This window comes from Palaemon carinicauda, chromosome 40, assembly GCF_036898095.1.
Source record: "Palaemon carinicauda isolate YSFRI2023 chromosome 40, ASM3689809v2, whole genome shotgun sequence".
In the NCBI taxonomy this organism is placed as follows: domain Eukaryota; kingdom Metazoa; phylum Arthropoda; class Malacostraca; order Decapoda; family Palaemonidae; genus Palaemon; species Palaemon carinicauda.
The window spans coordinates 30,485,823-30,502,134 of NC_090764.1; the positions used below are offsets into that span (position 1 = coordinate 30,485,823).

Sequence of the window (16,312 nt, forward strand, 5' to 3'; positions counted from 1 at the left end):
GATAAAACATTTATATGTATTAATTTTGTCCACATTTTCTTTTACTTTAATCCATTAAACAGTCACGATGAAAAACACATGGGTATCAAAAAATCAGCAAACCTCACAAATACATTATATGAATGCACTTTATTGAAGGAAACAATTACTAGCTGATGCGTATAGAGTAACATCAGTTGACCAAAAAAAGTAAAAGAAAAATAAATCTCTGGATTAAGGTTGTGGGAAAAAAAAAACACGAGTTTTGTAATAGACATGTGAAATTATTTTTTTCTATTCATTGTACGTGAATAAGAGCAAATGGCAACTAGTGAAATTGAAAACTCCAGTTATAACCCTATGTGTTTATTTGTATAGATTTTCTATCACAAGATAGTATACTACTATTATTTGTGTGTATATATATATGTATATATATATATATATATATATATATATATATATATATATATATATATATGTATATATATATATATAATGCATGTTCATCTTAATACTAAGGATATGTATTCGTGCTCACCTTAGTTTTCTTTTTCATATTAGATTAGTTAAAAGAGAATTTTCTACAGTATCCAATCCAGGATGGCATGCTTACCCTTTGTAAAGAAGGAAAGACCCTTATAGTAGCCTACTAATTAGATTCATAATGATTAATATATTTTTCCTGAGAGGGTGTTAGGTCGTTAATCGCTAGGTTGGATTTTCTTTTACTAACATAATGTAATTTCTTAGATATATAAAGAAGTCTGTCATGAAGTAGGTCTTTGAAAGGAAATAACTTTTGAGATAAACATTCTCCATGTGAAAGGTGAATATCTCTCTCTCTCTCTCTCTCTCTCTCTCTCTCTCTCTCTCTCTCTCTCTCTCATCTTTATTAAAAACCATTTACGATTTCAATATCGAATTGCAACCTTTTAGAGAAATCCAGTAATTACATTTTCCTCTGAATCATTATATGAAATATTGCTGATATAGTTTAAAGTAATCTGACATAATGTGATTCTCCCGGATATGAATATCATGAGAATGGTTTGTTCTTTGATATAAGGATGATACGTATTAGAAAAAGTGCACGATTGTGAAATAAAACTATTTTCCTCACTTCATCTTCTCTATGAACTTTTGGTCTTACCTCGTAAAAGAACCCATATTTAAAGGCTGCTGTATACTTTACATACATGAAAAAGACTTGAGAGTGATGACTTCATGACTTTCTTATGCTCATAGATTATAGTTTAGTGTAGTCAGTTGAGAGAAATGACCATATACATAACAGCAATATTTCAAATAGGGATTCAAAGGAGGATTTTATTCCTATGTTAGTGTAAAACTCCCTTATCTTCATATTTTTGTTTTTGTTCTTCCCAATGCTGCTAGGCAATCGGCGTCCTCAAATTTACATTTTCAGAAACACAGTTTTCCAGGAAAGGAGGAAACTTTTTTATTGTTTTTTTTTCAAAGAATTTCAAATATTCTTCTCTGGCTGACACGACGCGTGATGTTTTTGGGTCGGTGTAGGCTTGTTTTATTGTTTGAATAATTGGAATTGTCTATAAAAACTTGGGTTCTTTTAAAGCCTCTATTTTTTATTAAGATTAATTACGTTGGGTGGTATTTGAACTAGTAGGAATTTTTATTTTATAGAAAAAGCAATATTCACCTTCAGCATCTATAATATTTTCTGACGAATGGTAAAAAAAAGGATTGTCACACTATGAGTACATGAAACCTGAAGGATAGATTCAAGTAGACTACGAAAAAGTTTCTATATTACTTATGTGTGAGGAGGATAGCCGTCTCCTACTATTAACATTTTGTGGTTTGTTTCATTCGGTTTTATCATTCAAATGAAGTAACGCTGTAATATATATATATATATCAAACAGTTTGAGTATGTTCTTATTTTTAGCATTCAAACCTTTGTAAAAGATATGTTTTGAAAATTTAGAGTGCAGATCTTCTGGCCGTCTCAAAAATATAATTTTTCGAGAAAAAAAAATTACTCATTAAATTTAATATAAATAAATTAATCTTCTGTATATGATGGGAATAACACTAATAAACAGAAAAAGAGCAATATGGATACGAGAGCAAACTAAAGTAGAGGATATTCTAACAACATGTAATAAAAAGAAGTGGACACGGGCAGGATATATAATGATGATGACTGACAATAGATGAACATTAAGAGAATAACAGAATGGTTCCGTAGAGATTGTAAAAGAAGCAGGGGTAGGAAGAGAGGACGATGGATTGACGAACTAAGAAAGTTTGCGGTTGTAGACTGGCACAGGAAGCCTATAAACAGAAGCAAGTGGAAGGACATTTCTGACGCTTTTGTTATGCAGTGGACAAGTAACAACTGATGATGATGACAATGATGATATGATGACTTCATATTTCAAGAATCAAACATATTGAATACTAAAAGACTATGGTCCGTGAAAAATTTTCAATGTGAAAAAACAGTTCTATTATATCCTTAAAAAACTTTAAACAAATCCTGTAATCAAAGGTCTCAAAGTTTTGATACTTATGCTGGAACTTCCCAGAATCTTTTAAGTGAAACTTAAATAGGAATACAGCGAATTGATTAATACAAAGCCTTTTTTTGCAACGTAAGTTTGAAAGTAGATAATAAATTATTTTTTTTATTATTCGCTTGAAGGAATTCAAGAGCAAAGGCAACTCCTAGCAAGGATGATACATTTTCACCTGAGGATTACGTTGATAAATTGACTTCACCTTTCTTCTTCTTTTCTTTTCAGCTTTTTGCAAAGGATATTGATTAATCCAATTCATAGCATACATCGAATATATGGTTTTTGTGTGTATGCTTTTAGACTTGATAGCATAGTATAATTTGGGCAATGTTTATGATCTGAAAAAAAAAAAAAAAAAAAAAAAATCTCGTAAAATATAAAAGTCAATCACGAGGAAGTTAAATTTAGGAATATAAAGACGGAAAGAGAGCATACTCAGAATTTGTAAAATTTTCCAGTTTTTGTCCTTTGGGAAATGAAAATTCTTAATGTGTGGGAATGTGAGTGCGTGTACATGTACTAGTTTGTGTTTTTGTGTATGTAATGGACGTGCTTGTTTGTGAAGATTCATTTGTTTCTGATCACTGATCAATTATCATCAAATATTTTCTGGTGTTCTACAACTCATAAAGATTAAATGTTATATATTCTAATTCAGTATCATTTTGTATTCAGTTGTTATCTGACTAACAAAATTAGAAAGTTAATTCAACAATAATAGATTTATATCATACTTATTTTTTATGGATTATAGATAACATTTCACTTAATAGTTTGAGCGTACTATTTTTACTTTACTATTTTTGGCATACAGCACAGTCATCATACGATGATTAAAGTTCTAATTAATTGAACAATAAATGTTTTGTTTTAACATTTCATAAAGAAAATTCCTGAATAGTGAGAAGAACTTATTTGAAAATAAGGTTGATATACGAACTCTAGAATTTATTTGACTTGTTAGAAAGTTCTACAAATAGCTCTAATTCTCGCCCATACTTGTATCAGAAAGAAAAAAATGATATCAATGACATGGAACTAAACTACACTGATTCTCTCATTTAGTTGTAAAGGAAAACCATGTCCATTGATGTATGACAAAACCCTTCAAGTACACATCTTGTATGTATATATATATATATATATATATATATATATATATATATATATATATATATATATATATATATATATATATATATATATTATGTATAACTTGGACGTTAACAATGAAACAGCAAAATTAGATATTTTGGAAGGTTTACTTTACGCGAGAAAGTTTATCCAAGAATGTAGCACGATTATTGCAAGATGTTTTGAAGAGAAGAGAGTCGTCTGAGGTAGCCTATTCATGAATGCATGAAAATGAAATGAGCCAGCTTTCCATTTTGGAAGTTCAATTGATGTCAAGTGATAAGGAAAGGTAAGCGATATTGGCCAGTTTGAATTACGTAAATAGCAGGCCAACCCTTAAAAACGGAGAGATCGTATAGTAGAAAATGGAGGTTTTAAGGATGTTTGGGTATATGCAAAAATTGAAGACACAATTTGGCTGGAAATTAAATAGGATTTAGAAGTTTTGGAAGTATAGATTGGGATATCAAGATATTCGGAAGAGGTGCTAAATGGAAAGCATTTGCTTTAGGAAAGTTACAATATGCCTAATGTATTCGTACAGTTTATGTTTGTAATATTTTATGGATCTTTTTTTTCTGAGAACGTTTTTCTTGCAATATCAAAACGGTTTCAGAATACAAATTCAAATAGTAAAAAGAAAAGTTAAAGAAAAATCATCAACCCTATCCGAATAGGAAATTATACCTTATTCAAAACTTGATAAGCTTTCACAGAGTATTAAAGGCCCCTGCATATGAAATCGCATGAAGTATTATTGTCATATGTATTTTTTTTTACCGAAGATATGAATAACCTCTTCTTTCTAGTCTTATTCTCACTTGAAACTGGAAATGAAACGATACCATAAGATGAAAGCCGGATATTTGACAAAAGCTTACTTGTGTTCACACACGTCGTAGCCATTAATTTTCGCTTCTTGAACTTGTAAACAACGAAAGTTTCGTAGTTTCAGGCGTAATTCCAGTCAGGATTCACTGGGGAACATAAAGCGTGCAAATGTCGTAGACTTAGGTTCAACGGAAGACGGGCTTTGTACAATTTTGATGATGGTTTCAAAAGTTCTTTGTACAATGTTGATGATAGTTCTAGTTTGGCAATAAATGTGTCGCCTTAACATTTATAAAAGATAGATGTTTATTTCGATGTCTCTAATTCACACCTTGTAAGACGTAACTTGACATAGTTCATTATTGGATCAGAACAAAATGAAAAGGTGAATTGATTACGGACTAAAACCTATTTGATATCTCTTCGATATTGATAGTAAAGAAAATACAGTTTCTTTAATGCTGATTTTCCTAAAGAAAGTAATTTAAGGTAATTTTATATGCTTGTTGTATCAATTATAATAATTCTCAATGTTAATGACGTTGTCTTTTTGAGCTCAATTTAAAAAGGTATTATCTACATTTGAAACACAATAGCACCAAGACGGGAGAAGGAAATGTCAAAACTACCCATATTACTGCATAGCGTCTTTCAAATAACCTAAAAACCAAGTCCTGCAAAACCTTGTTAAGCAATTGCTTAAATTTTTTTCAATAATTTTGGGTTTGATTATGATATACCTGGAATAGAAATCTTACACCTGCGTTTAGGTTTATTATAACAATATTATCAATATATTTCCCCTGTTCTCTTTTACCCTTGGAGTGCTTGGCTTTATGGTTTGTGGGTAGTAGCAGTTGTTTTGAATAGGAATTTCTAGCTCATGACTTTTCCATGACGTCAGATTGCCTAAATTTTCTCCTGCAAATTTTTTTTTTTTTTTTTTTTTTTTTTTTTTTTTTTTTTTTTTTTTTTTAATAATCTGCGACCTCGTAGTGAATAAACTTAATGGTCTGGAATTCAATTCTTGACAACTAGAGAAAATTTTTTTTTTATTAACACAGTTTCATAAAATAATTATTTACTGAACGAATTGTTGATGACAGGTGAACGTGGACGTTTCAGAAATATCTTATAATTTTGCTGGCCGTTCGACTTGTACCTTTCTAAAATCTAGGATTGACTAACGTCTATTAGAAAGTAGAGATGTCTATATGTAATTGGATAGACATAGAACTCATAATTGTAATATATGAAAAGGATGATAGTTATTTGGTTTTGTTTGTTTTAATTGCACCATTTTTGGTGAACCCTTATTATTCATAAAGAGTTGTGAGAAATGCAATTCTTTCACATCAGCTATTGCCGTATTATGCAAAAGGGCGCAGATGTTTGCATATAAAGTATTTCCATCATATAATAATAACAGTGTTATACGGGACATTTTGTTTTAATGAAATCCATTGCAAAATTTAGTATGACACTTTTCGTTTTTCTGTGCACGGAATGGCCGGTTGCAAAACGATTTATATTTTATTAAAAATAGCGATGAAATGTAGAAATTTTTACTGAATACCCGTTTTGATTTTTATGATTAAATACGATTTAATAAGCCAGGTTTACTACATTTTCTCGCTCAAGAGTATTTATACAACTTGCTTTAAACAGATAAGATGTTTATGTACAGCATGGAGGGAAATTTTGTGGTATTTGTACATGCCAGTCACATTACAATCATATAACGTGGGAAGAAGGTTTCATTAGTCCTCTTAAAGATGGTAAAACTATTATAGAACAAAAGTTTGTCTGTCTAGTGTTACCAAGAAAGTAAGGAGGTGATATTCAAAGCATTGAATTATTGTTTTATTGTGAAGAAGTTTTAGCTGTGGCAGATGTAGTACAGATGTCCAATGTACATGTCTTTTGACTTATGATACTTACCTTTAAGATTTAGATTTAAAAAAAAAAAATTGAAAAAATAGAGACTCGGTCATTCATTGGATACAGTAATTGTGGCTTCTTTGCCTTTGTCAACAGCTCTCTTGAATATAAAGTAAATTTTAAAAGAAAGGAAAATGTCTTCGTTAACAGCTATTTTAAAGGCTAATAATATATTAAGGTTGAATTGGAAGTTTGTTAAATTATAATTTTACATACACACACGCATAAATATATATATATATATATATATATATATATATATATATATATATATATATATATATATATATATATATATATATATATATATATATATATATATATATATATATATATATATATATATCGGTGTACGCCACCCATCAAAAATGTCGGATAAATATTTAGATAGGTATGCACACACACATATTCAACCGTCTCCATCCCCTGTCCCTTTCCTGACTACATCACGGTAGCTTCGACAATTTATGAGAGATTGGTGTTACCTAGTGCATCTCTCAGGGTACCCCTTTTCACCAGGGTATGACTACTTCCCCTCTCCCTATGCTAGGGACTGGAAGAGATAGAGTAGTAATACGTCTGGCAATGTCGCCAAGGTCGCGGCATGAAAGAAATATAAATACACACGCGCTCATTATATATACATACATACATACATATATATATATATATATATATATATATATATATATATATATATATATATATATATATATATATATATACACACACACACGTGTATGTGTGTGTATTAGACAGTTTTCCCCAACTACGGAAAATCACTGCCTTATTCTCCTTTAACCGATGAATGATGGATGAGTTCCTGTTCCGTAAAATTTCAACATACCCACTACACAACCAACTTAAGGCTTCTCGCTAGTGTATTGAATCACTTACTTAGACTGCTCTATGCATCCTAATCTTCCGTGTAATCTTGCACTAACAGGATATCATATCCCTTCTTTTTCAATATGTCTTACACGCTCTATATTCAACCATGTCTTCTTCCTATCCTCTTAACACCTAATACTTCTAAATTATAATTTTTCTTTCATTATTCTATCTCTTTCTATTCTTTCGACATTACTGAACCAACTGAAAATACTCTTGATTTGTCGAATACTAACTTCTTTTTTTTTTTTTTTTTTTGTAATGCAGACGATTCCCATTGCCAGTTTCAACCCTTTTTCCTTACTATTCACATTTTACTTCCTTAAAGGAGAGTTGGTTCAACATTCTCCTCATGAATTCCACTTTCCCTCCACAAAAAATTCAAGCCTCTTACCAACAGTTTTCTTGCTTCTCATATTTTGTGGATGTCTCTTTCATCTTGTTGGTCGTTTTCTCATTCCTTCTCTGTATTCTCGTCATTTACATCAAATTTAGTTCTTCTGTTGCCTTGTTACTTAGCTTTTCAAATTATTCAGTGTTTTCATTGTCCAATTTTCATGCGTCTTTTATGTACTAATCCTTTGAATAGTTTCTTATGATAAGGTTATATCCAGAATTTGCTAACTGCAATGGAGGCCACATTAGACTTTACCGACTATGGATACAAACATAGTTAAATACTTTTAAATAAATTATGACAGATATCCTCGCTCGGAATTAATTAATTTCGATAACGTTATCATATTATTGAACGGTTATTATACTCGCTAAATTCTATGGACCTTTTCAGCTAACCGGTGATAGAATATTGGACTTGGTCCAGGCTCTTCTATTCACCGTGATCCCTTTTTCTCATATCAATTTTGCGATTATATTCTCGATTCTCACATAATCACTAGGATAAAAAAAAAGAAATTCTACTATCGGAGTCTTTATCTTTTTACATTGCATTGAACATCTTGTCATCTTAGCTTTAGACATTTTATTGAAAATAAAAATGTAGATAACGAGAGAGAGAGAGAGAGAGAGAGAGAGAGAGAGAGAGAGAGAGAGAGAGAGAGAGAGAGAGAGAGAGAGAGAGAGAGAGATCCCGTTTTGCTAAGTTTCTCTATGTTCAAAGTGTACAAATATGATTATATTTTATTAACAAAGTCGTCATTTGCTCATAGAGGGATCCATGTCTTTTGGGAAAATAGCGATCATCCAAAATCTTCTCTTCCTCTCTGTTCACTCTCCATGCCTCATCCTTGTACCTCAAATATAAATAATTGCTAGGAGAATGGTCTTTACCGCAAGCGACATAAGACCGGAAATGATTTGGAGAGAGAAATTCTGCAAGTCTGCTTCCCTAACTTACCCACCGTTGCACAGCAGTCTGTAAATTTTCCTCACTTCGGTTAGCAATGTTCAGTCGAGGGCCCCCGCCTGAATATGCATCAGAGGAAGTCAACAACCGATTCATACGCCCTTTCAGAGCTATTAGCTGTTCGCCTAACTGTGAAAGAGTGCATAGACATTTTTATCTCTCTCTCTCTCTCTCTCTCTCTCTCTCTCTCTCTCTCTCTCTCTCTCTCTCTCTCTCTCTCTCTCTCTCTCTCCTAAATATGACTAACAAAGGAAGAGAAAACACAGCTTGTTGCAATCCTTTTACTTAAATCATCAAGCAGTATTTGAAATAGTTTTTGCGTTGTTGATAGATTAAACTGAAAATGTTATTTGCTTGTTTTTTGTTAGGAAATGCTCCTAGTAGTCTTAATCCGCTCATTTGTTTAGTTCATTTTTTTTTTTACCCAAAGGATATACTGCTGCTTATTTTGTCCCGTGCGCACAACATATTTTTCTTCTTAAGTAAAAGCAGTGCTAAATTTTTTTTGAATTCTCATTTGATCATTCTCTTTATATTTATATTATATTTATTTTCGATTTTATTAGGCTTTACATCTGTCTGCTTTGCTCTTCGATTATTCTGCATGGGAACATTCTATTTATTAAAATATACATAAAAAATTAATGGTTCTATTCTGTGCTAGGAATATGATAAATTTATGAACTCAACCACCACCATGTGTAGCTCTTACAATTGTGATAATATAATACTGAAGTGTTCAGCCGTATACTGTAGCATAACTCCTGATGGTTCCTCTTCTATATGGACCCATTTAAATAAATTATATCTTCTTGAGTATGCATTCATTAATTTAAAACTATCATTTAATCTTAAAATGTTTTTAGGGTTAAGGTCACTATCAAATCAAGCTAAAGTGACACCAATTTTTGCACATTTTACAGGGATTTGAGTTTGAATTAAAATTTTAAGGCATGTTCCATTAATTTCCCTTTTTTCCTATTATTATGTATTCAGCCATAAGCAGACTTGAAAATTCTTATATTTTGTCATCTAAAACATATACGTTATTCATTTCTCCTTCACAGTCTTCACACTGAAATACGCACAGATTCTCTATTATATAGTTCCCATTAATTCCTGTACGTGAGTGACTTTTGTTACCCGATTGTCAGGATTTTTTGTTCTCCGATTGTCAGGATTTTTTGTTCTCCGATTGTCAGGATTTTTTGTTCTTCGCTATATTTTCTTTTGCTAACAAATAAGTGTTTGGAATAAGGTTCATGAAGGGCACAGTGCAGAGAACATTTTCGTTTTGTTTATCTTGATTCATGAATTTATAAATTACTAAACGAATTGTTTATGGTAGGTACATGTATACGTTTCAGAAATTTCTTATAAATTTGTTGACTGTTTGACTTGTACCTTTCTAAATATAGTAATGACTAACATCATTTATAAAATAGCGAAGTTTATAAATGAAATTAGATAGACATAAGAATCTTAATTGCTATTTATGAAAGGGAGTGATAATTCTATGGTTTTGTTTGTTTTAATTGCACCAAATTTCTTTGGTGAACCCCTTTTCTATTTTATTATTTATGAAACAGTTGTGCGAAATATTATTATTATTATTATTATTATTATTATTATTATTATTATTATTATTATTATTATTATTATTTGCTAAGTTACAACTGTAGTTGAAAAAGCAGAATGCTATAAGCCAGTGGGCTCCAACAGGGAAAATATCCCAGTTAGGAAAGGAAATAAGGAAGCTACAAGATAAGTAGGCTAATTAAAATGAAATATTTTAAGATGTGTAGCAACATTAAAATAAATCTTCCATATATAAACTATAAAAACTTGATAGGATAGTGTGTCCGAGTGTACCCTCAAACAAGAGAACTCTACCCCAAGGCAGTGAAAGACCATGGTACAGATGCTATAGCACTATCCAAGACCAGAGAACAAAAGTTTGATATTGGAGTGTACTTCTCCTAGAAGAGCTGCTTGCTATAGCTAAAAAACAACCAATGAAAAATTACAATGCAGCAGTTGACCCCTTGAGTGAAAAAGAATTGTTTGGTAATCTCAGTGTTGTCAGGTGTATGAAGACAGAGAAGAATATGTAATTAATAGGCAAGACTATTCAGTGTATGTGTAGGCAAAAGGAGAGTGAGCCGTAACCAGAGAGCAGGATCCAATGTAATATTTCGGGTCAATCATAGGGCCCAATAACTCTTTAGTGGTAGTATCTCAACGGGTGGCTAGTTCCTCGGCCAACCTACTACCTACATCAGCCATTGCTGTATTATGCAAAATGGGCAGACGTTTGCATATGAAGCATTTCCATCACATAATAATAACGGTGTTATACGGGACATTTTGTTTTAATGAAATCCATTACAAAATTTAGTATGACATCTTTGTTTTACTGTGCACGGAATGGCCGGTTGCAAAGCGATTTATATTTTATTAAAAATAGCGGTGTGATGTGGAAATTTCTACTGAATGCCAGTTTTGATTTTTTTTTATAATGAAATACGATTTAATAAGCCAGGTCTAGTACTTTTTCTCGCTCCATAGTATCCATGAAACTAGCTTTAAACAGTTTAGCAAAGATGTTTATGAAGAGCATGAAGGGAAATTTTGTGGTATTTGTACATGTTGCTTACATTTCAAACTTCCAGCAAATGTTTTTATGTTGAACAGGCTGCCAAAAGCCTCTTTATAGTTTATATTTGAAATATCTGTTTTAATATTGTTTTTGTTCTTTAAATATTTTATTATTTCTTTTTTTCTCTGGGCTAATTATCCCAGTTGTATCCCTTGGGCTGATAGCATTCTGCATTTCTCATTAGGATTGTAGCTTAGCTCGTAATAGCAATAGTAAATAGGGAGAACACGCTTTCATGAAAACTATTATAGAACAAGAGTTTGGCTGTTTACTGTTAGCAAGAAAGTAAGGAAGTAAAATTTAAAGCAATGAATTATTATTTTATTTTGTCGAGTTATTCATTGTAAATGTTATGAAGAGGTTTTACGACAAATGGTAATAGCATTGGCAGATGTAGTACAGATGTCTAACGTGTATGTCATTTGACTTATGATCATTACTGTCAAGCTCTAAATTCTAGAATTTATTATGATTTTATTTGAATAAAAAATAAAGGGTCGGTCATATTTTAGCTACATTAGATTTTGCTTCTTTTGCCGTTGTCCTCAGCTATCTTGTATTGGAAGTAAATTTTAAAAGAAAGGAAAATACGTCTTCGTTAAGAGCTATTTTAATGGCTGATAATGTATTTTGGATCTATTGGAAGTTTATTAAATTAAAATCTTACACACACGTACACACACACACACGTGCGCATATGTGTGTATATATATATATATATATATATATATATATATATATATATATATATATATATATATATATATATATATATATATATATATATATAATGGACGCAACCTCTCACCAAGGAGGCACTTCTTCTTCCTATGGTAGGGACAGGAAGAGCTTGTGTTGCAATGCGTCTGGCAATGCGACAGGAAAGATATATATATATATATATATATATATATATATATATATATATATATATATATATATATATATATATATATGTGTGTGTGTGTGTGTGTGTGCATGTGTATGTACTGTATATATATATATATATATATATATATATATATATATATATATATATATATATATATATACATATATTAAGAAAATTAAGCCATCTTTATCAGGTTTTAGGCATAGGATTAAACATTATTGTACCCTAGCAGTCTAAGAAATATTTCTTTTTAGATTGACGTAAAACTTAACAATAAATGAAACAAGAGTTATAATATCTATAAAGGAATAAAATGGTATGAACAAAATTGGTCACGTAAAAGTGACTTGGAAAAAATAATATTTTCAATCTGTTTTGTATTGCGTTTGACATCGTTTACTACATATTTTGTTTCTTTTGTGATTCACCAGTGTGTGATTAGTTATATACTATCATATTTTACTTGAATGTTTAAAGTTAATTCCATTGATGCCTTGGAAAGGACTCTTTAGAGGGGAGAGTAGGTTCTTGGAGAATTCCATACATCACAATGTATATTGAGGGACATGTAATTAGCTAATGCACAAATAGTTGAAATCAGTATTGCCAAGAATTTCTTTTTTCTTGGGTTGTATTGGGATTTTTTATTGTAGGTGTAGTGTCTGTTTATGTTTACAATAAACGCTAGGGGAGATATCTTTCCTACCATTGGTTGCTTTATATCTTTTCCTTTTTTCTATATACTATTGCAGAAATTTTCAATTTTCATAGTATTCATATTATTGAAGTATTAATTTTCCTTAATACAAACCTTTATCCCTTACTATTCATAACTATTCCTAAATGGTAGTTTATAAAGCCAGATGTAACCTGGATTATACAATAATTAAGGGGACACGATGTGTGACTGTCTTACTTCACGCATGTAGATACGACTGTGTTTAGAGACCTTAATTTTCTTTCATTGGTGTTTACAGTAGCTAGGAATTGGTTTGTTTTATCGCTTTCCGTGGTATAAAGCAAAGGATGGATTTTGTCTTTACCTCCATCATTTTTTAAACTAATGATCAAATCCCTCAAAAACTCTGATCTATTTTGAACAATTATCTATCCCTGAAAATATTATCCATTTAATGAATAATAGGTTGTACTGAGCCATATTTTTTTGCGCTATTGAGAACTCTACCAACAAGTGGATGTTATATTTAGTAGAGGAGTTGGAATTAGATCATATGATACCATCCTCCAGAGACTCTTGAATCATACAGGAGAACACCAGATGTGCGAATTGATGAGATAACTATTATAGGAAGAGATTCCTCTGTATAACAGCAAATTGCAGTATTGAGACTACTCGAGTCATGATAAAGTAGATCTCTGTGCTGTATTTTGGGTTATTTACATTACCATTTATACTATTTCATCCTCTAATATATTGTTAATAATAATATTGTTATTTTTATTATCTATTTGTATCGTTAATTTCAATTGCAAAATCTATATGTATGTGAATTTTATTAATCCTTTGCTTACATGATAAGAGCGTTAGATTGATTCGATTTCTAGACCTGACTTGACTATAGAAATGTTGCTTATGCTCTGAATATTTCATTAGCTGTTATTTATAGGAGAAATATTATGTTATTGAAGACACTCATCAAGCGTACTTGAAAAGGTTAAGGTGGAATCAATAGTTTAGATTTAAAAAGGTCTAAGGAATGTTTGCGAATGCTTCTATTTTGTTGAATATTTTAAGGAATCAGAATTAATAAAAATGTTGTGAACGCTATAATTTTCTAGATCAATTGATTTAATTTAATTAGGTATATCAATAAATTTGTCATTCAGTCTCCAATACATACGAGGGGATTGACATCAAGATATTATATTACATTGTCTCTTGCATAAGTTGCTTGCGACGATGGAAATATATTAATTATTTTACAATGCAAACATTATTGTATTTTGCTTACATAGAAAAAATCATGGAATAAAAGTCAGTACACTAGTTGCAACATCGCTTTGGCACTTAACTACTTCGTTGGACATTAGCAATAGAATCTTCTTTCATTATTATTAATACGATATTATTCAACATATTCACCTACGGTGCCAAACATTACCTGTATCAGCATGTTCTTTATGGTTGGCATGTAATTTTGTTGCAAATTGATGGCTGCGTAAGAACTTTTAATCAAGTTTTGTAGATCATTGCTGATATTTTTTGGATAATCATTATATTTTGTGAAAGTGAATCAAAAGTGTTTATGATTCTAAGCAAAATTTATTCATCCACTCAAGAATATCCTGTCAGTATTAATGAAACATTCTCTCTCTCTCTCTCTCTCTCTCTCTCTCTCTCTCTCTCTCTCTCTCTCTCTCTCTCTCTCTCTCTCTCTCTCCACGCACAATATTTCTATTAATGCGTGATAATATATTAATCTATGGTTCGGCAAGAATTAATTCAGTAATAAACAGCAGATTAGTTGTAGGAAATAATTTTCTTTCATTAAATTAAGTTTAACAAAACCAATTTTTGGAAGTGTGGTGGAATAAGAAAAAATGTTAAATGGAAAATTAAGGTCATTTGAATTTTGCTAGTGTGGCGATGTAACTGTCTTAGATTGGTAACAATTAAAAATCTCCTCCCAGGAAATAAAATCTGGTTTTTTCTGTCTATGTATTATTAACATCGGGCTAGAAAAATAAGGCCTCGTTTAAAATTTTGTTTATTGTCTTCATTCCAGCTAAAACATCATCATTATATTCTATGTATTGTCCATATTTTTATTTCCTATTTTCACATTGCTTTTCTAAGTTTCCAATGTATGTTATTCATGATATTTCAACAATACTAAGTAAATTCGTTATTCCTCTAATATTTTATTAGGATTTTAAATTTTATATGTTATTAGAAGTTAATTTCTGCGCTTCAAGGCATCCTTGATGTATCTAGTAGATAAAATTAACAAACGCTAGCATAGAATTAACTTTGCTTATGACAGTAACTTTACCCCAGATGAAATAAATTTCAAGTATTGGTGAAAACTTCAGATAATTTTGTTCGTTTTTGTAATTGCCACTTCAATTGCTTGTGCATTATCAAGTGTCACTTTAAATTTCAGTGGTTCAAGGTTCATGTGACTTTCACACCTAGAATTATTTTTCCATTAGAAATGTAATATTTGCTTTTTAACCTTTATTAATCTCTCCTTAACAGAAAGGTCGCACCTTGAGATGATTCAACATAAAATGTGCTAAGACTTACAAGAATAGCATAATGTTAAGGTATGTTTCATATTGATTATGTAAATATTGATGATTTCTTTTTATGTACATGCTTTTATTCTTATATATTCACACAAAACTCAGCCAATTGAATTTTTTTATTATTTAGGATAATAAATTAGTTTATGGAATTGTAAAAGTAATTTGACGTATTTCATATCTATTTTTCTGGGGATTATTGAGTTTTTTTTTTTTTTTCTAATAGCTATCCAGATTTTTATACATGAATGGAAAATTGTGTATTAAAGAGTTCAGCTTTTACTTTGTAAGCCTCGTTTGAATTTAACTGGTATTTCATGATTATATATAAGCAGAGCGTATTTCTGTTTCAATACAGTTTATAATACATATATGCAGTATATATATTTATATATATATATATATATATATATATATATATATATATATATATATATATATATATATATATATATATATGTAAAAGGTAAAATCCACAGGAAACAGGAAAGGAAAAGACCAGGTACCAAGCGCTTTCGTGTATTACGTACACTTCTTCTATTCAGGGTACAAAGTGAAATAGAAAATAAAATCACACAATAAAGAAACCTACTAAAACTGAAATAAAAGCCACAAACAAGCAAAGCATCATCAATATGCTAAAATAACTAATAGTCGTTAAAAATGAATTAACAAATGTTATTGTATAATATATATATATATATATATATATATATATATATATATATATATATATATATATATATATATAGATATAGATATACATATATATATATACACTAGTATAT

The 16,312-nt window shown here is 30.4% G+C and overlaps 1 long non-coding RNA gene across 1 annotated transcript in view; it reads left to right on the forward strand.

Annotated features, from left to right (window-relative positions):
• Positions 1-16,312, forward strand: part of LOC137631734 (uncharacterized) — a 567,201-nt gene that overhangs the window by 242,865 nt on the left and 308,024 nt on the right. Inside the window, exon 3 of the long non-coding RNA XR_011041941.1 lies at positions 15,478-15,545. This is a non-coding gene — a long non-coding RNA (uncharacterized lncRNA). The remainder of the gene's footprint in view (positions 1-15,477; positions 15,546-16,312) is intronic.